Below are 21,961 nucleotides of genomic sequence, written 5' to 3' on the forward strand. Positions count from 1 at the left end.
TAACGATGAAGGACTTCAGCATTTATGACAGCATCAGTATCCCATTCGTCTTCGTCATTAATTATTTGATTAAATATTTCCATTAATTCTGTTTGATATTCTAATATCATATTTAAAATTTTGCTATTGTAGTTCCATCGTGTAGGGGCAGCAGTGAGAAATCGTTTTTTTATTTGACAATCGAGAAGGGAAATTCTTCTTGAAGACTTACAAAAAAAAGTTGAAAATGACAACATACGGCTGAAAAAACGTTTGCATCCGGATATATGTTTAACAGATTGCGACAAAACTAAATTCAATCTGTGAGCGTAACAATGGACAAATAAAGAATTAGGACAAATATCTCGAATTTTTCGTTGCACTCCATTATGCTCCCCGGACATTACAGCCGCTCCATCGTACGTTTGTGCAATTAATTTGTCCAAACAACCAAATTCTTCCAAGGTCTCACGTATGTGCTGAAAAAGAGCATTAGCTGTTCTATTGGGACTAACATCGACAAATCCAACAAATCTCTCCTGAATTTCATTGTTTTCATCTACATATCTAAAAATAGTAGATAGCTGAGCTTTGCGACTGATATCTGTAGATTCGTCCACAATTATGGAAACAAATTTTGATGCACGTATATCAGTTTTAATCTCATCTAGCAAGACTTTTGATATTGCGGATACCAAGTCATTTTGTATATGGTTCGATAGTCCAGTAAACACCGTAGAGTTATCTAAATGAGTTTTCAATTTTATGTCTGATTCACTCAACAGATACAGCAATTCAATATAATTCCCTCTATTTTCCGATTCCTGGTGTTCAAAATGTCCTCGTAAAGGTTGTTCTTGTTTTGCTAAAAAACAGATCGCGCTTATTAATTTCGACAAAATGTATCTATTTGCAGTAACTTCTTTGTTGTGCATTTCAATATTTGCTTTAAATTGAGCACTTAAAAAATTTTCTATACGAGGTCCCTTTCCAAATTTTTTAAATTGAGCAGCAGAACATATGTGAGCTTGAGAACATTCATGTCTCTTGCGCGATTTACTTAAATTGTTTAGGTCAGAAAATCCAAATTTACTCCAGACATTCACTTCTTGAGAAAATAAAATACATGGCCAACAGAATAATTTCGTTAAGTGAGCACATCCACAAATCCATGAAATTTTTTCGTATGTTTCTGTGTTAAAATACCTTTTAAATGTTTTTGTTTTAGACTGAATATTTAATATTGGTGTGGGTTTGGGGCTCTTAACAATAATCTCCTTTTCATTAAATGGGAGAGAAGCAAATCTTCTTTTCAGCACATTTTCAATTAAACAATTGCAATTATTATTGATCTCGACGACAAGTCCACTCTCATTGTTATTTTCGATATCCATATTAAAGGCAATAATGAAAACTCGTAAGTAGTGGAACAGTAAACTAAAAATAAAGTTAGACGAAACTAATTTAAATGAAAACTTAATTCAAAAGTAAAAAATAACCAACTTACAGTATAAATGATTAACTTCGTCTAAAGAAATGAATCGGCTAGCTTTTTGATAAATAACTTGGGGCGTAGCGTGCGGAAATATCGATCAACAGCGGCTTCCAAGTGAAACTCAATAGATAAGCAAACAGAGAAACCGAATCCACCGTAGAGGTTAAACAAGTGTCAACGCGTCCGCGCGAATAAGACAGCCTCATAGTGCGCATGCGCAAATGGGATCGGTCGCGACTCCGAATCCATGACGCGCGCGCACTTCACTCAGCGTCTACTCGCCAGCGTCACTCGCCTGTGGCCGGCCTATGCGAATGCGGCCTATGCGAATCCTTAATAAAAATTATCAAAAGATCCTATATAATGCATCATGTAACAAAAAACACGTGATATGTGAAATATATATCATATACTACATCATAATCACGTACATCACTAAGAATACATCGAAGCGAAATTCAAATATTTATTAAAAATACTCTTGGCTTTTTAAAGTTATAGGGGATGCGCCGCATCCACCGCATCCATGGACCGCACGCCACTGATATATATATATATATATATATATATATATATATATATATATATATATATATATATATATATATATATATATATATATTAAATATGTATATATATATATATATATATATATATACATATATATATACATATTTAATATATATATATATATATATATATATATATATATATATATATATATATATATATATATATATATATATATTTTTTTTTTTTTTTTTTTTAAATATGAATAATAGTACTATGCATGTATTTGGTTACATATGTACATAGCTGGTTAATCTGATAGGTTGAAATTAAAATATGGTTTTCACCCAGTTGCTTAGTTAAGTAGTATTGTACGTATTACAACAAAAACCTCCTCACAGTATCCTCATTAAACCATATTCTCCAAGAAATTTCTCTATTTTTTTTTTCGATACGAAAGTTTCGTAGAAGTTACAATCGCGGTTTTTTGACGAAATTTTTGATTTAATTTTAACACGCCGAAGGTTTACGCTAAACTAATCACCAATTTGATTTGTGTCTTTTTGTACCAAGTATTCATAGAACCATTTTATGAAAAAAAAAATTTTTGTTTTCTTTGAATTTCAGCAGGTAGGAAGGTTTTTCGCGCGAAGTTTGCTCAAAAATCTTCGTGTGTAGGTTTTTATGTCGCTCACTAAACACAATATTCGATATATTTTATGTATTATATATGTAGATGTAAAGAAGTTAAGTAATGATCAAAAACCTTCGAATCAAAATTCAGTAAATTTATAAAACCAAGCAGCTGTTTCATGTTCCTAAAACATAATTTTCTTTTTCACTTTGACTATTTCCTAAGAAAAAACGAAATTGATGATTGAAAGTTAGTTTCAACGATGAAAGTATTCAATACAAGTTTTGGGATGCAACAATTTAAATGCACCTAAAAGGTTAAAACTCGATTTATCCTTGACAAGACCAAATAAAATTCCACTTATCCCAACTACATACATAGTTACAGTAACAGATTCACAGATGCGTATCAAATGCCATCACGTTTCGTCATTACCCCGTTAAAATTGCACGTTACAAATCATCCGATTTGAGCGTACGGTATGAACGGATGAGTACATATATAATACACATATTTTATATATATATATATATACATATAGATGTATATATATATATAGGTATATACATATATACAATATTTAATTTTTTCACGCAGGTAAGTGAACAGCAAGGTCGTTCATGGGTTTTTCGTTCACTTTCTAAAGGCCGCGTACGAATTCTTGATATTCGGCCGACTATGAACGATCACCCACAACTTGATGATGCTTCCGATTTTTTCCCCCATTGATTTATTTGCGTGTGTGTTAATGTGTTGACCTTTGAAGGTCAGAGTTCGGTGTGTGTTTGTGTGTGCATTTTTTTTTAACAAAAGCCACCTTTGGCTGTTAATAACCTCGTTTTCGGTGCAAATGAGAAATGTGCCTTTGCGAATGTGCCTCGGGACTTATCAAACTGGTTTCGATTAGGTACCCGATTTTGTGCGATAAAATAGTTTTAAAAAAGACGATTACATGTACACATACATACATACATACATACATACATACATATCAGAGCCGATAGTAATTTCGAATATTACGTGTTATGTTATGTCGTGTGTGTGTTAAAAGTTCACCGGTGAAACATTTTGATAGTAATTAATAGTGGTGTTTTTTATAAACGTGACTTTATAGGTTGGAAATAATATTTCATAATTGTGTGTCTAGTATAATTTATACGATTTTATTGACGTATTTTGATGGTTATTTATTTATTTATTATTGTTAAATACCAAATTGCTAATGATTTATTTCACAATTAACAATTTAAAACTAAAACTAACAACTATAATATAACATAGTTAACAAAATTAACAAAACTATAATTAGTAATCCTAAAATAATATAACATAATTCCATACATAGCATTTTAATAAACTTACATATATAATTACGTCATCTTCCACAGAGGTATCCATTAACAACCCTCAAGAAAGCACCAATGTTACTATCACCTCTAATGCTCTCAAGAAGGGCATTGTATATTTGAACACCTCTGTGGAAAACACCTCCTGCAGTTTTTGCTTTCTTAGCTCTACCTACATATATATATTAGGTTGAGGAAGGCGTTTTGAGTTCAGATATACATTGGAGAATATTACATACAACATCAAAGTAAATTTTGACGAATATATTGTTAGAATTTAAAGTTATTTTATATTATTTTTAGTAATTAATACAATTTATATAAAAGTATTGAAATAATTTTAGATTTGTACAAAATATTTTACATACATACAAATGTCTGTATGTGTGTAATCCTAAAACAACTTGAATGATGGCTTTAAAATTAAAATTAGTATAAAATGATTCATGTAAAACAGAAAGGTATTAATATATCGGTGGGACGAATGGCCTCTATGACAAATTTTCAAAAAAATTTGTTGAGAGTTAAATAAAATGAAACTTTAATATTTTGTAGGTGAAATTTTAAATCGTCATGAATTGAAATATGTAAATAAGATTGTGTAAGACATATTTTGAAATATGTAAATAAATAAGGCTTATGTTTTTATTTTTATTTATTTGTATACTAGTCATATTACATTTCAGATAAAACCGGAAGATTTAGACCGGATCTAGATCCAAATACTGTCTGTCAGGTGAATATATGTATGTATGTACATGAATATAAATGTGCACACTTTATAAATGTATGCATGTACATATTATACATGAATATAAATGTATTTTCTAAGGGAATTGTCATTGGTAGATAACAATCGAAATTAACTCTCTAAAAACTTCACCCGTTGGATTTCAACTGGATTTTAATCAGTAGCTTCAGATGTTCTATCAATCTCTGTAGTGTTGAGGTATAATATACTAATCTTAATTTGTGTATTTAAAACTGTTGCCAAATTGGTATTATGGTGAAACGTTTTATTTGCAAAATGCCACTGCAGTACATTGTATCTCGATTCTAATATTTATGAATGTTTGTATATTAATAGTTAATGTATAATATATTAAGTTTTGATAGACAAATTATACGGAAATGTCAATAAATTTTCAATGAAATCTTTTATTGTTTTTGAGCAGAGGATTGAAACGTTCAAGTAATTTATGACGATGTACATTATGCTGATGATGTATGCCCACGTTAGCATTTGAGTGTTGGCGCCATATATATGTATGTAGGTAACATACATACATACATAAATATACTCGTATATGTACATACGCCTATGATGTGTCAGTTTCCACCATGAGAGATGGTACCGCGAGCAAATTGCAAATCAATGGGAACATTTTCCGCATACCGTCGACGATGCCCATAGATCAGAGAGGATGCTGCCTCTTCGAAGACTTCCAAAGGACCTTGACATTTCGTGCAAATCCTCAACGGGCAAATCGAAATTGTTATTGTAGCGATCCGATCTCGTGGAAAGTTGTTCTGAGCAGACCATGTAATAATAAAGTCAGCCGAGTCGACATAGACTCGCGATCTTTCAAATGTTTATTCAATATTACACTATAATACATTATATTCGGCAACATAAATTATGTCAAATTAGAGGTTTTTTTCTGCGCATAAATTAATGATGAGTTTATTAGATCGATCCGAGTGTAAATTTGTCTTAAAAAAAACACAGCTGATAAATTATCGACGTACATACGTTTTCATTTAAATAAATTAATAAAATTGACACGTATTTACAATGTACACGTATTTATATGTATTCAACCAGTTGATGAGGCGTTGTAATGTATCAATTAATGGAGAAAATGGTGTTACTAAAAGAAACTCTTAGAACAATTCGAATTTTCCGATGACGCATGTTGATAATGCAATTGTCATTCATTAATTGTTGCAAATAGAAATTTCGATAGTGCCATATCAATGTAAACACTCATATAATTACTATACCAATACGTGTCAGCCTAAGGGGATAAATAAGTATTTTGTTTCAATTGTGTCAGATGGATTACCTTCGAATTGCGTTCGCCAATGTCAAATATTACACGACAAAATTAAGTCCGAATCGAATTTCTTTGTACAACCGAGTTTTGTAATCGATTAAAATGCTATTATATTAATTAATCGATATTTTTTTTCATGTTCTAATTAGGCGCATTAAAATATGTGATCATTTGGATTAATAACACGTACGTTAAATTTCATATTTTAATTTGTAAACGTATGCATTATTTGGAAATTGTTGTAAATCGCTGAAGCGCTATTTTGTATTAACTACGAACGCTTTTTGTGATCTGAAACGTGATTTTTTAGTACTGTCATGGCCAAATGCCGGTATCGCTCTCCCACAATGTCGTTCCGAAAGAATTGCAACGAAAAATATTTCGAACGCAAAAGTGAAACTGATTTCAGAGTCTGGATTCGCCGTTGTAGTTTTATATATTTTTATTTTTACATATACATACGTATACAGATTAAGGCAAATAAAAAAATCGACCGGTTTTGCAATTGTAGTAAATTTAAATACGTTGTCCTTGTAGGTTCGAAAGGGTGAACGTCGAAACGTATCCTGCTATCGTGATCGTCTACTTCTGAAAATTTGTTGTGCAATCTTTGATTTATCGTTTTTTGCAATGTTTTACTCAACGATTTGATCTTCGGCTTTGACCTGCAAACGCTTTGAATGTGTGGTCTGTACGTTAATCTTAATCTTTATAACCATACTTAAGGATAAACATTGATTTTGTCTCTATATTATTATGTATAGGTACAATATAATACAATTGATATTATAATTTTGAATTATCAGTCGTAGAATATCTTTAAAATATTATATTAAATAAGAGTACAGTATTATGGTTTAATATGAAAATTTTATTGTTTTTGAATAAACCTGATGGCAGTAAAAATGTGAAAGTGGCAAAGATAACTATTATTTTAGGACAATCATCGTACAGATATACATATATATATATATATATATATATATATATATATATATATATATATATATATATATATATATATACATATATATATATATATATATATATATACATATATATATATATATATATATATATATATATATATATATATATATATATATATATATATATATATATATATATATATATATATATATATATATATATATATATATATATATATATATATAGATATATACATATATATAATATTTTGGGTAATTTAGAGGTCGATTCATTAAAATAATTAATCATTTGATCTTTGGTAGTATGAGTGGAAATATTATTATCATTATTTCGACTTAAAGAAGTTACGGAAATATCAATGTAATCGGTGCGCTTCGTTCTACCAACCCACAATATCTCAAGACTCGTTTTCTCAACTTTTCATCCACTTTCGTTTTAAAATACGACACATATTGTGATCATTCATAGATTTTAATCTATTAACACACTTTTAAAATATTAAAAAAAATGTTTAAGAGTGAATTCTTACTATATTTTTTCAATAGTTAAGGTTTATCTCGTAAAATAAGTATATTACTATGTAAAAAAAATCGTATACGTGTTTTGAATATATGTACTCGACGATGAAATACACTGAAAAAGTTGGGAAAACGAGTCTTGAGATATTGCAAGTTGTTGGAATGAGGTAGACCCCAGTTTAATGGGGTCGAGAAAGATCATTAATATTTTTGTTATTTATTTATTTATAAGTATCTATTGGTTATAAGAATCATGAAATCGTCTTTTGATCATACCAGTAATATGTCCATAAATAAGTTCATTTAAAGAAACAAAATAAATAATACTTAATTTTGAATAATTCTATCAATAAGACAAGACAATGGATTGTAAATTGATATGCCATAAATTGTAGCAGCAACGTTATCAATCAGAGAGATAAATTTGAAACCAGCTTCTAGAATCGAAATTTCCATAGCAACACTGTTGATATTCTCGCGAAAAAAAATAGTCCAACAAGGCAGAGTTTGTGCAACAGTCGATAAAAACGACTTTTACGACATGCGACTGTCACATAAACTGCATCAAACTGGACTCATTACCAATCCGCGGTGACATTTCTAAATTTCTTTTTTACCATCGCAAAGTAAATCACCGTTTTAAAAGCATCGCCAATTCGAAATCACCCACGTAGTATTAACAGTAAGTGTAGCACGCTAGTGACATGCAAATTAGCGTGACAGGTACATATGTATATACATACCTACATCGTTTTAAATTCTACATGTACCTATGTGTATATTATATGTAGACATACATCTAATTTAATCTCCATTCGCGGTTTCACTCCACTTTACAATCTTGACATAAGAGCGTCGGAGCCAACAGGAGCAGGTTTTTAAACCGTCATTAATTGTAGACGTAATTTTATTGACTTGGATTTACCGCGTCACAGGTTTCTAGCTTCAAGAGTAATTTATGAGGGCACTTGCGTGTTAATGATGTCTATATTAAACGTTGACACTTAGACTTAGACTTTGATTTGCTAATTATGTATTATTTAAATGTAAAATATTTCGTTGAAAAACATAAGGGATATTTACTTGTCACACATAAAAGCATCATACTTAAAGTAGATTATGTATGTATGTACATGATTTGAACATAGTGAAAAATGAAAAAGTCAGACATCCTGATATGATTCAGGGTACCTATGTATATATGTACATATATACTCATGTTAATTTGACTTAATTTGGTTATCGAAATGTAGGGATTGTGAACAATTAGGATCTTTACGAGATGTAAGGATTAGAACAATTAGGATATAATGTACATATGTATGTATGTATATATTTATATACATATATAATTTAGGGTTTCTGATATCCTGGACTTTTTCAATTCCGGGACACGGGACGGAGTTTAAGATCGTTCCCGGGATTTTTTTTTATTTAAATTTATTTTTTATGTAAAATTTATTTATTTATTTACAAAATATAAAAAAAACTGAAAAAAATGTAATTTTATTTGAAATAGCTTTCTAAGAATACTAAAATATTTAAACGAGAATACTTAGCCTATTTCTAGATTTGTTACAAATATTTCTAGCAATGGAAAAAATATTTTCATTCATTTGAAGTCATTTTTTTTATATTTACGTTATTTTGTAGATTTGTCTTTGATAATTCCTCATTTAATTGTTAACTTATTTAATTGTCTGATCTTCATCAGATCTTCAAAGAGAGTTTCTTCCATTGTGGAATCATCATTGTGTATCGTTCTTGGAATGATACACTCGCTTTATAATAGTTTAATCGTATGATATACATTCGACTTTATTATAATATACTAAAAGATCGTTTTAAATTGAAATATTGCCGGGATTCGAGATAAAAATTCCCAGGACACGGTATATCAAAAATACTGTGAATTCTCAGGAATATCTGTCCCGGGTAGACCTGAGCAGAAGCCCTAGTACATATGTATGCATAGATCAATTTTCGGGATTTAACTACATAATTTAAATATAAATTGTTTTCTTGAATATTATTTTTAATTTAGTCTACAATGGCTTTTGTTCTACAGGGAAACTCTTTTGTGAAAAGTATAATATTTTAGAATCAGTAAATATTAAATAGGTTATGATGTCTCTGTATAAAATCCAAATCAATATTCGTCAATTTTGACTGGATTTCATTTATGTATGTATGTATGTACATTAGTCATACTTGCAGCTGTTGGCATTGCAAGTAATTAATAAACGTTTCACGTGTTATTTGTAACAAGTGTACACGTGATTGATTGGAAATACCCAAAGTTTCCGGGTAGCAATATGAATCTATGTACATACATATGTATGTAGCTTTGAAATCACTAATGAACTCATTAACCGCAAATTTAACGCAATAAAACGTTTAACATTCGGAATTCCTCACGGTTTTCTATTACCTTGAAGTAATTTTTCTCGTTTTATAAACGATATATACAGATGTATGTATTATATCGGTGTAGACATACATAATAGGTGCGTAGGAATTGTCTTCGTCGAAGGTCGATCAGGAATCAGAACGGGCGTTACCGGATGTTAAATAACAATATATGTAGCAAATATTACACACTCATGGGTCAAGAAAACAATAATGTAATACAATAAATTAATATTATACAAAATTTATCGACAGGTTGCGTCAGTGAAATGGTATTCGAATGAATTAGTGCGGATTTAGCTCATCGAATTTGCAATTGATGACATTTTGAAAATGTTCTGCTGTTACAATCAATTAATGATTGCCGGATGGTAACGAATGTATGTATGTACATATATACCATTGTTAGTTAAATGCTTATCTAGTATTACAAAATTATATTGCATTGTCATTTTTTTGTACGTTGTCGTAGTTCATACCGAGAGGAAGACGAATATATGGGTTGTGAAATTTTTCGAAAAATTTTTCATCTCAGGTGGAAAATGACCGTAATAGTGACAGTTAGGTTTTGGTATACAGCTACCGGGTGTGTTGCGAGTTTTTCAATAATTTTAGAAAGTGTAATTGCTTACAAAAACCGACTTTTTTATGATTTGGTGTAATTGAACGTAACAATCGATATTTTTCGATCGATACTCTTTTTACAGTGCGATAAAATGTGGGGAAAAAATAAGTACATATTTTCGTGTAACGCAAGCGTAATTATTATACCCTTTTTTAATGAGAGAAAATTCGGTTAAGTTATGCAACAAAAATCAAATGGAAAATTCTTCCAATTCCAATGTATTCCATGTATTTGTTAAATTTAGTTCACCGATCAATTTTACAAGACAATGTAGAGTAGGGCTAAGCTATGGAGAACACAGTATTGATGGTATAAAACTATGTAAATACATATAATACATCTTACATACATAACATAAAATAAAATAATCAAATACAATAAACTTCAGAAATATGTGTTTTGAAAAAGCAGCCTTAAAAAATATTATGAAATCGAGGTCATTTAAGGATCGTAAATTTTAATAACTTGTATGTAATATATTTTATTTCCTTTAGTGCTAGTGTAGTGACATAAAAGATATCTGTGAAACAAAATGCTTCATCATTTATGGTCCATTTGTGGTGAGATATATTAAAAGTATTTTTCTATTGATTTTTAAAATTAAATCTAATGATTTTCTTTAAAGTTTAATTTAAATTATCCTAAAATTATGGCTTCCCGCTATCCAAACAACTATGATTATTATATATGTATGTACATATGTATGTATGTAATATATGACGTAAAATAATGATATTATTTATACCCACTTATATATACATATGTATATGTATGCATATCTTTAGGATAAAAGTAAGGTAACGAAAATAACAAGATGAAGTACCTAATATGATTATATATTATATTATATGTAGATATTTAGCATATGGTTATTATTTTAAATTTATAATATACATAAAAGTATTTAATTTACATAATTGAATACAAAGTGATAATTTGACATTAAGTGTATATTTTACCCACATACGTATATGTATAAACTGAAATACTTAATATACGTAATAGAATGCATCGCGTCATTTCAACAAATCGACTTTCGATTACAGAAATAACTCATTATTAGATCAACGCATTAATTAATGCGAAAACGAAAACGCGAATTACATAAAGAGTGCAAGTGAAAATTGTATATCATTTTTTTTTATAATGTGCGACGAAAGCGAGCACGTGAAACTCAAACGTCAATTAGCATGTTATTATTGCGCTCAATTCGGTATGACTTAACGCATTTGAAATTATTCAATATTATAATATAAACGCACATCGCATATACTTTTTTAGTATTAATCTGCTTGTTTATGGAAATTTTTCCAGTGAAAGTATTCTAACCGATTTTTTATTCTTAGGCATTATTTAGTAAACATGCCCACCTACATACGATCATTACTTTCACACGCTAATGTGTATTTTTTCCGTTTGTTTTCGTTTGCAATTTTCATTAGAGTCGTCGAGTGGACACCGTTTTGAAATTAATATGGTAAAAAGTCAGTACGAACCTTCCTTTCTTCGGCGGCCAAATGTCAACTGGTGTAATCAGCGAGCGTTATCCATTATTCATTAAACTGCATACCGTTGACACTCACACAAAGATACGTATATTTCGAAACCGGGAAAGCTAGATTCAGACGATGCACTTGGTTTTTATTCGAATTCGCTATTCGTTATTGGAGATATGAACGCGTCACGTATGACAGGTAAGCGCGAAACCCGCGCGGCGCGTCTCACTCGTACCGCGAGTATGACAAAACTGAACCAGCCGCCTTATTAAAAAGTTACTTTTACTCGGCAATGTAAGTAGGTAAGTCGCCTGCGCAAGTCTCCCCCGCTTCTCAGTCTCCACTTGCTTATGATTCGACGGCGAAATTTGCACAAGGGACTGACACTCGGTAGTATAAATTCGAGTGTCTGATTATACGGTCTGTACTATGTACTACGATGAGATTCGGATTTATGTCCCCGAATTCACGTAACAACTTTGTTGTGCACTTAATCGCGACACATTTATTGTATTTAGTTTTTATTTTTTACGTTTTACTGTATTTAGTATTGGAGAATCGTTTGGTTTTTGGTCTTCGTTTTTGGTACTTCCGCTTTGAACGGATGTTGTCCGTGTGCATGACGAGACGGTTTCTTTGGTGTGAAAACTGAATGCAATTGTGGATAGCTTGGTGCAATAGTGAATCAAGTCTGTTTTTGTGATGGTTATTTTACTCGTTGACCTTGTGTGATATAACCGATTTTCGGTTCGGATCATCTTGCAAGATTTGTTATGGTGTGAAGGAAGAATGTCAATTTGGTGTGTATCATACATACATACATGTACACATTACTAAAAGTTTAAAATATATACATACGAACGTGGTGGGGTTAATGAGACGGATAGCAAATTCGGATATTCTATTTAAGGGTTAACATATTTTTTGTTCCAAAATCTATTTCTATTGTTGTTGCTACACTAAAATAAACATTTTTCTATGTACATATGTATGTACATACATACAGGGTCGCCGAGAGGAATTCTGGGCCCTGGGAAAAATATCCCTATGACAAACTAAGAAAAAAATATCTTATAGATATATTTTTAATATGCGAAAAGTATGTATATCAGAACTATAAGAAAAATGTCTACGTATATGTTGGTTGCTATTTTTTTAAATAAATGAATAAGAAAGAATTAGAGGTTGTGATTTCTCGACTTTTTTTGATTCTCGAGATTCGAGAATCTCCTTTTCTCGGAATATTTGAACTTCGAGATTTGAGAATCTTATTTTCTCGAAATATTTGAATCTCGAGAATTCGAGATTTTCTTTTTTTGTTTCTCGAGATTCTCGAGAAAGTATAATTTTTTTTTTAATATAGTGAATTGATTTTTTTAGCATATAAACTTGACAACATACAAAAATCAAAAGGACACAATCACTACATATATATATTAAATCAGGGGTTTACAACTTTATTAAAGACATGACGAAAGAAAGATATAGAGAGATACAATAGAACATTGTAAAAGTAAAATTATTTTAAAAAAATATTTTAAAAGAAGGCATGAAAAGAAAATAAAAACATACAAAAGTAATTTAAAATAGTAAAAATAACAATATGTAAAAAATAATTTTATAAAATTCCCAGTGTTACTACCTGGCTTTGCCCGTGTTATTGTGACCGGACAAATAATAAAAATACTGACAATCTATGCATATTAAAATACTGACTATAAATTGATTAATATCTAAGGAATAAATAAATAATAAATCAGAAATCTTTGTTTTATGTGTGTTAAGTGGGGTTATATTGTCAGTGAAAATATATTTTCACTAGCGTTTTAGTGATATCATAACCGAATACCTTCGCACTAGTGACTAGTACCTACATGCACATACATATGTATATGTAACTTAAAAATGGTGTGATTTCGTTGTAACATGTGTATATGTACTTATTTGATGACCGAATAATAACTTACCGGACAAATAATAAAAATACTGACCATCTATACATATTACAATACTTCACAAAATTATTTACGAGTTAACAAGTATACAAATCAGTCAGTTTATTGAACAAAAACATGTAGTGATAAATTAAGAATATTCTCGATATTTTCGAGATTTTAATAAACAATTTCTCGAGATACGAGAATCTCGAATTTTCATAATAAAATATTCTCGAGAAATGAGAATCTCGAAATTTTACAATAAAATATTCTCGAGAAACGAGAATCAAAATTTCTCGAGAAATCTCGAGACAAGATTTCTCGATCACAACCTCTAGAAAGAATGATATAACAGTGGAGCCCCTCGAGTAGTCCGGGTCCTGGAACTTTACCCCAGCTCCCCCCCTTCTCATCGGCCCTGCATTCATACATACATATGTATATGTACATATTAGGTAGTCCAATTTACTGTAATTTCCGTTTACTGGTAATCCGATTTTTTTTAGCAATTAGCGGTAAATTACTGGATTTATCAATCTAAAAAAATCTTTTTTTTTTAATAATTAACAAAAAAAGGTAGGAGTTTTTTATAAATTCATATTTTATGAAATAATATTTATTTTTTATTTCATCGTTTATGAAAATACCAACAAGAAAACATATTTTGTGTATGTTTTGTAATAAAATATGAAGAAAATATATTTTGTATATTTCATCAAAAAAAATCATTTCCTTATTTTTTTCTTCTTGATTGAACCGGTGTTGCCAGAAGACAAAATAAAGGGGAGGAATGTAAAATATGTGTTATATTAAAAAAAAGCATATATATTTATTCCTTGACTTTTTACTGGATTGAGCGATTCCAATTTCAAATAAAAGAATTGGAATGGACAAATATTTCTTTGAGGATACTTGAGTTTGAGATTTTTTGAGGATTTTTGAGTGACTTTTCAATAAAGAATGATCCCAATAAATTATAATAAACTATAATTACTATAAACATTCCAAGTAATCAGAATACAAATATCCGGTGGAATATCAACATTTATTTATATAAATTATTTTTGAATGTTATATTTTGTAGTAGGAAACATTTATAATCGATAACTTGACGAAATGTTTGTGCATGTTTTATATATAAAAAATTGTTTTAATATATGTGCAAATAATTTTATAATATGCGGTAATTTTATATCTCAATAAACAATGTTATTTTAATTTCAAATTTAATGATTCGGTTATTAGATTAATTATAATAATCGAGAAATATGTACAAGATACATATTGCATTTTTTAATTTAATGTACATAAATATTACATAAAAAATTCGTCTGCAGAATAAATTCAATATGTAATATAATAGTATGTACTAGTGTATTGACTTGAATTAAACATTACTAGGATATTTTATTTTATATGCATTTAATAATGAAAAAATTGTAGATACGAATGTAAATTTCCATTTTTGACTATATGAGAATTGAAATGGACCAAATTATCTTCAGAATCGTTGTTAGAGATTATTAAATGTTTTCTGAGAGAACCGAGAGAGAAAGCATTTTGAAATCGTGATGAGAGATGTCTGTTGAAGAACATCTCATCCCCGCAACGAGGAAGTCACGGCCACACTTCTATATTATTTATATTCGTGTCTTTGTTATCTCGAGGACTTTTGAAGTGAAGATTTAACGTACAAATATGTGCACATACACTAGTAGATACCTGACAACAAAGAACTTGTGTTGATAACTTTCAGCTGTTGCAACAGGCTAAAACATCTACCGCTTGTCTGAACCTTTATATGTATGTACATTGTATGTATCTACAAGTGTCAATATTTCTTCTCATAAAATTATGCGTGTTTCTGTTTTGAGCGGTAGATACCAAAAGGAAAGTAAATATGTCAGAAAGCTGTAGCGTCCGTCAAATTAATAGATCAGACACAATATGACCATAAACTTTACTGTTGATTTTGCAACCCTTTATTGGGTTTTTCTTTCATAGCAACACGGTTGACAGATTATTGGCCGAATGGAAATTTGGCTGAACGGACACTTGGCCGAATGGACATTAGGCCGAACGGACACTTGGCCGACCGGGCGTTAGAGCGACGGAAATTTTTAATTGCTTAAATTTATCAAAAGTATCAATTTTCTATGATACGTCAAAGTGTTTCCTTAATAATTTGTCTATTTTTAGTGAGTTTTGAATAATTTCGATACAGAATTTAATTTTTTTTATCGTTTTATATAAAAAACAGCGGTTTTTTCAAACATCGATCTAAATACCAAAGTATTTGAAAATAATATTTTTATTTAGTAAATAGTAAACGATAAAAAACGATTGTATGTTTTTTAACTAGAAATTTGTTTTTTAAATAAATAGTTTTTTTTTTTTTTGGAAAATTTATAAATGAATCAAAATTATTGTGTATATTTTTTTATACGATAGAACCAATGAATGTTACTATGTATTTACACATATGCTGAACGGGTCTACGTGACGAGCCAGAATGTTAAATTACAGAAAACACAAATATCGGAAGGCAAAGATCGAAAATCGAAAGATCTCAAGTCGAAAGATCAAAAAAAAGGGTGCATGGTAAACGGTACAAGATCTTTCGATTTTCGATCTCTGCCTTCCGATATTTGCGTTTTCTGTAATTTAACATTCTGGCTCGTCACGGAGACCGATGCTGAACACGTTGTTTTTGTGGAAATGATACTTCAAGTTTTAAGACTACGAGTGGAATAGGTGATTCATTAATCTAATATATAATTTCGAAAGAAACTTTGTAAGTATGTAAGAAAATATCTAATGTTGGTTGGGAACTTCGTAAACAAGACAAAGTTTCTATGACGACAATTCAATTGGTTGAATATTATATTTTTTCGATTCAAATAAATTTAATAAAAAATCAAATGAATATTTACTATTAGATTCTGAGCCGGGTAAAACAACTAGTTTCATATATTCGAGAAAGTAGTTCGATGTCATTATGTCTTAATTTTTGTTAAATAAAAGTTAGGCCATTAACTATGGAGAGTAGTTTTAAAGATTGGCGATTGATGGAATCAAACTTGTTACTGATATTGACATAGTTCGACTGGTTAAGTGCAGCAGTCGCTGATAGCAAGGTTCTTGGGAGAACGTGGGTCAGTGGTGCGCCATGCTGCATGCATCGAATCGATTGGTTTCGAGATATACATATATGTATGTATATATGTACATATATAAATAATATTGGGTACTTAAAAGAGTTTTGCAACTTGTGGCGACCACGCCCTGGTCATTATACTCAAGTCGACCTTCGCTCAGTTCTCGCATTGTCACTAAAAGTATTCTATTAATGTTCATAGAGAGAGAGACCGTACGAGCAGACATTTTTGCGGAGGCTGTGCCGAATCTCGACCCTGTGTCGCCGAATTTCAGCCGGTCGCAAACTTTCAAACTGTCCGTCTGTCCGTTCCTAAAGAGACGTCAAAAGTTTTGACGTGAAGTGGAGCGATTTTGATCGGTCGCGTGAGAACTCGATTGCGGCAGGTCGCTCTCAACAACAATAATAATTTAAATCGGTGTCGTTTGTTAATGGGTGAGCGTCACGCAACTTTCGTTGGTTGGGAATTGCGAGTGAAAGGTTTGTGAGTATAACCAGTGGTGTAGTCGGGCCAGGTCGCCTCCCTGCTACTTATTTTTGAGCCAGGTTGCCGCCCTGGCACTTTCATTGATGTAAACATTGTTTTTCGAGCACAATTAAAAAATATTTTGACTAAAATTTCACATAATTTTTTTTTTAACGCTCATATCTCTTAAACGATCACTAACGAACAAAAATCAATATCATATTCGAATTCAGTGGGTCAAACTTAGATTGGTTAGTCTCCGCTCTGGTATTTTTTTTGTTGCTCAGTGTTATTATTTGATTTTTGTTATAAATATTTTGACTACTTTTATAAATATTTGGAAACAACTTTTTTTTAGAAAAGAAAAAAGCAAGGGGGGGGGTCGTAAAAATTAAACACTGACCTGGTTCTTTTTATTTATTTAGCACTACACCACTGGGTCTAACGGCTTATTTGAAATGTGGAGTTCTATTGAGATATGTGTTTTATTATATTTGGATCAGCTGTGAAGCAATTGGCGGAGGTGGTACCGGCTGGTCACTCGTAGTAAATGGAATAAGGAATTAATTAATGGTGGATGAAATATATACATACATACATACATATTTCCGTTATCCAATTTTGAATTTAATTGGTGAGGGTTTGATTTTTTTTACTAGTAGTAAATATTCTGTTAATAGTTTTCGTACGTAGTACATATCGATGGCTTGGTGCACAGATATTGTATGTCCATTTTTGAATTTGTATCGAATTTTAAGTTTGTATCAAATTTCAAGTTTATAGATGCTGGAATAATTCACGTATTTCCTTTCATGTACACCACATAAATTACCTTGAAAGGAAAAACCTGAATTATTCCAACATCTACCTGTACAAAATTAAAATTCGATACAAATTCGAAAATGGACATACAATATCTGTGCACCAAGATATTTTTTTAAAATTAAGTTATTAATTGCACATATAATAGTATGTATGTACATAAAGTTCTCTAATAAAGTCTATAAAAATAATTACTTTGAAAATACAAACATATATGAATACATTTGGTGATTCCTGTATTATTCAAGTCAAATTGATATTTAAACAATCCTAAACTGTTCCACTGATTTGAGCCAAATCTTGTAGTTACATTTTAGGACCAATGCTACCACACACTACGCCTATTGCTAAATTTCATCTCATTGGTCCATGATACATATAAATACATACATATGTATGATATTTAGGATCATATAAAAGTAGTTTCAGTTGTAATTATGTTACTGTCAAATTTCATAAACCGGTTAACGGTAAATGATTTTCATAAAAAGTTTGTTTGGGGATTAGATAACTGTATGTCGTCACTTTTCCTAAATTGAATCATAAATAATTAAAAATAAATTTCAGGTGAATAATGTCATTCAACAAAGTCATTTAAATTTAAAAAATCAAACAAATTTGTAATAGTAAATATTTTTTTTATTTTTACCAATAACATTTATTTATTTCAAGTGTGGACCAATAAAGTTTTGATCACAATAAAACAACTGTCTGATCACATTTATTACGATTTGGTTGGTCTGTGTTGCCAATGAATTTATCAATTTGAAATAGTCACATTTAATACTGAAAAATAAACGAAACGAATTCAGGCAACCTAATCCAGAATACGCCATTTACATCGAGTTTTAATGCTAATTTTTAATGGTTAACATTTTGAGTAAAAGTAACCACATATTAGATCTAATCCACGATTTTTTTTTCATTTACGCAGTAAAAACCGATATACCGGTAGTAGGAAAAATAATTTATCGTTTACCGGTTTATGAAATTTGACGGTAAATTGCAACCCCTAGTAATATAATAATATAATATGCCTATCTATCTACTGAATTCGCGATAAAATAGTTTCCGGTAATTACCGGTAAATTATTTACCGATTTACTGGTAAACCGGTATACCGCTATGGCATCCCTAGTTACAATGTCTCAATTACAGTCAGCAATGTCTAATGTTTACTCCAAACGAGAATAGACAAATGTAGGGATGATTCCAAAGATAAACGAGGACGAGGACGATCAACCGCACTTTTTCACACTTAACGTTTTCGCAATGTCGAAATATTTTCAGAAGAAAATGAATTTTAGTTGACCTTATAACTATAATATGTCAGTTTTATGAACAAAAAGATACCTCGTTAGCATTGTTTTAATGATATGTTCGTGCGTCACTCTCTCTCTCTCTCTCTCTCGCTGTTTTCAATGAATTATTCAGAAATATTTGACTTAATTTAACTAAGGTCGCTTCGAAGGTCACTGTCGTTCGTAATAAACGATTTGATCTTTGTTAATGAAATGTAGTGACTGATCCTATTCTAGTTCGACACACAGCCTCAATGTTAGTTGCATTGTATGCGCGCGGCAAGTCACACATATAGGTACATGTACATATGTATTTCCAAGATATAATGGTCACGTAATAGAGACATTGGTTTGATCTCTTTGCATTGTTTGATTTTGTTCGATACGAAAACAAAAGGGTGCGGTGAGATAATTAGATGCATTGTTTTGTCCGGTGGCTTAGTATCATGTAACCTGACCCACATAACGAGGAGACTGCTCAACTACTACTTTAAACTGTCAATTTTGAGGCACCCACTATCAAATCGACTGATCTCTTTCGGATGTGTGATAAATAAATGTATCATAAATTGGAGCTATGTAGTTATCTTATAAATTGTATCCATAACTAATGATATGTTCTTTTTAACTGTTCTTTCACTTTCATAAGTTGTTTTGAAGTAATTTTATGATGACGGTTTTAGTTACTCTGTTATGATGGGTTTGATCTCCGATTTTTGTGGAATGTGAAGAAGGTGTTTGGCTAGGTATACACGAAAGTTACTTTGAATCGGTTTATAGGGTATATTTTTATGGATGAATGAACGTTGGTTTATAATAAAATTTTATCAGTTGCGCCATAATGGAACAAGGTCAGTAAAGTCATAATTTTAAGGCCTCTCGATTGGAGAATTTTGTTGGTTGTATCAAAGAGTGGTGTCTGAAATCGATCAGTTGATGAAAATGTTTATGATCCCATTGAATGAAAATCTAGAAGTGAGGTAAGGCAGGATTTATTTATTGAAACAATACGAAGCATTGATATCTATCTCAATCTGAATAGATTTCAGGGTAAAGAGTGAATTAAAATAAACACAGATATTCTAATATTTAAAAAAAAATTACTTTTTCCTAAATCAGACTTTCATATCTTTTTTATTTTCATATATTTCTTTATTTTAGGAGTAACGTTCGATAAAAGAATGAGATGGGCACCTCACATTGAGGGAGCGAAATGCAAGGCCATGTGGGGTATATCGTCAATATATCCAATATTTAATCGCCATAGTTCTTTATCAACTCAAAATAAATAAAAATATTATCGCGCGCTTATATTACCATTACTAACCTATGCTTCACCTGTATGGAATAACGCCTCGAATACTAACCTTTCCAAGCTCCAAGTAATACAAAATAAATCCCTTAAAATAATTTATAATACACCCATATATGTATACTAACCTGAAAAAACTGCATGCCATATATAATATTCCGTTTGTTACAGACATTACTAACAAACTAACCAGTAGATTTTATGACAGAATCACTAATAACCATACTAACATACTTGTCTCGGTGATTACAACAAAATGTCTATACCCTTCAGGTATAAACACAGATTACCTAAACACAATCTGCTTTAGGTCATCGACTTTAGAGAGTCTTTAATTAATATTATGGATTAGATGTATTATGAGCATTTATAAGAATTGAAAATAGGTTTTTGAGCTCTTTTTCCTATTATGCTGTACATTAACATTATAATAATATAATACTATGATTCCTAAAAAAATTTAATTAAAATTGTAAAATAGAAAATGATCAGTAGATTAGTAGCTATTACAATAGATATAAGATGTATTGTGGACATGATTTCGTAATAATAAAAAGCATTTAAAAATCAAAATTATCTTTCTTTATTCAAATTTTCCACAATTACAAAAGGATGTTGTATTGTTGAGATCTTTGCAGAAAATTTACAAATTCGGATTCGAATGCTATATACTACATTGTCCATATGTACATTGTAACGAACGGATTTACGGGCGCTTATCTGATCTCGCGAGTTGATGCAGAGGGCGTTTACGTCGTTCTTCCAAGGGTCGGGTTCTATGGAAACGTGGACTAACCTTGGGATAGTGATATATATATATATATATATATATATATATATATGTATATATATATATATATATATATATATATATATATATATATATATATATATATATATATATATATATATATATATATATATATATATATATATATATATATAT

At 30.3% G+C, this 21,961-nt stretch overlaps 1 protein-coding gene across 1 annotated transcript in view; it reads right to left on the reverse strand.

The window, feature by feature from the left end:
- LOC143915429 (uncharacterized) overlaps positions 1 to 12,274 on the reverse strand; it is an 82,634-nt gene extending 70,360 nt beyond the window's left edge. The window contains exon 1 of the mRNA XM_077436081.1: positions 12,021 to 12,274. The gene's annotated coding sequence lies outside the window, so the exon portion shown is untranslated. The remainder of the gene's footprint in view (positions 1 to 12,020) is intronic.
- Between the last annotated feature and the right edge of the window lie 9,687 nt (positions 12,275 to 21,961).

Source organism: Arctopsyche grandis, chromosome 1 (genome assembly GCF_051622035.1).
Source record: "Arctopsyche grandis isolate Sample6627 chromosome 1, ASM5162203v2, whole genome shotgun sequence".
Taxonomy (NCBI): domain Eukaryota; kingdom Metazoa; phylum Arthropoda; class Insecta; order Trichoptera; family Hydropsychidae; genus Arctopsyche; species Arctopsyche grandis.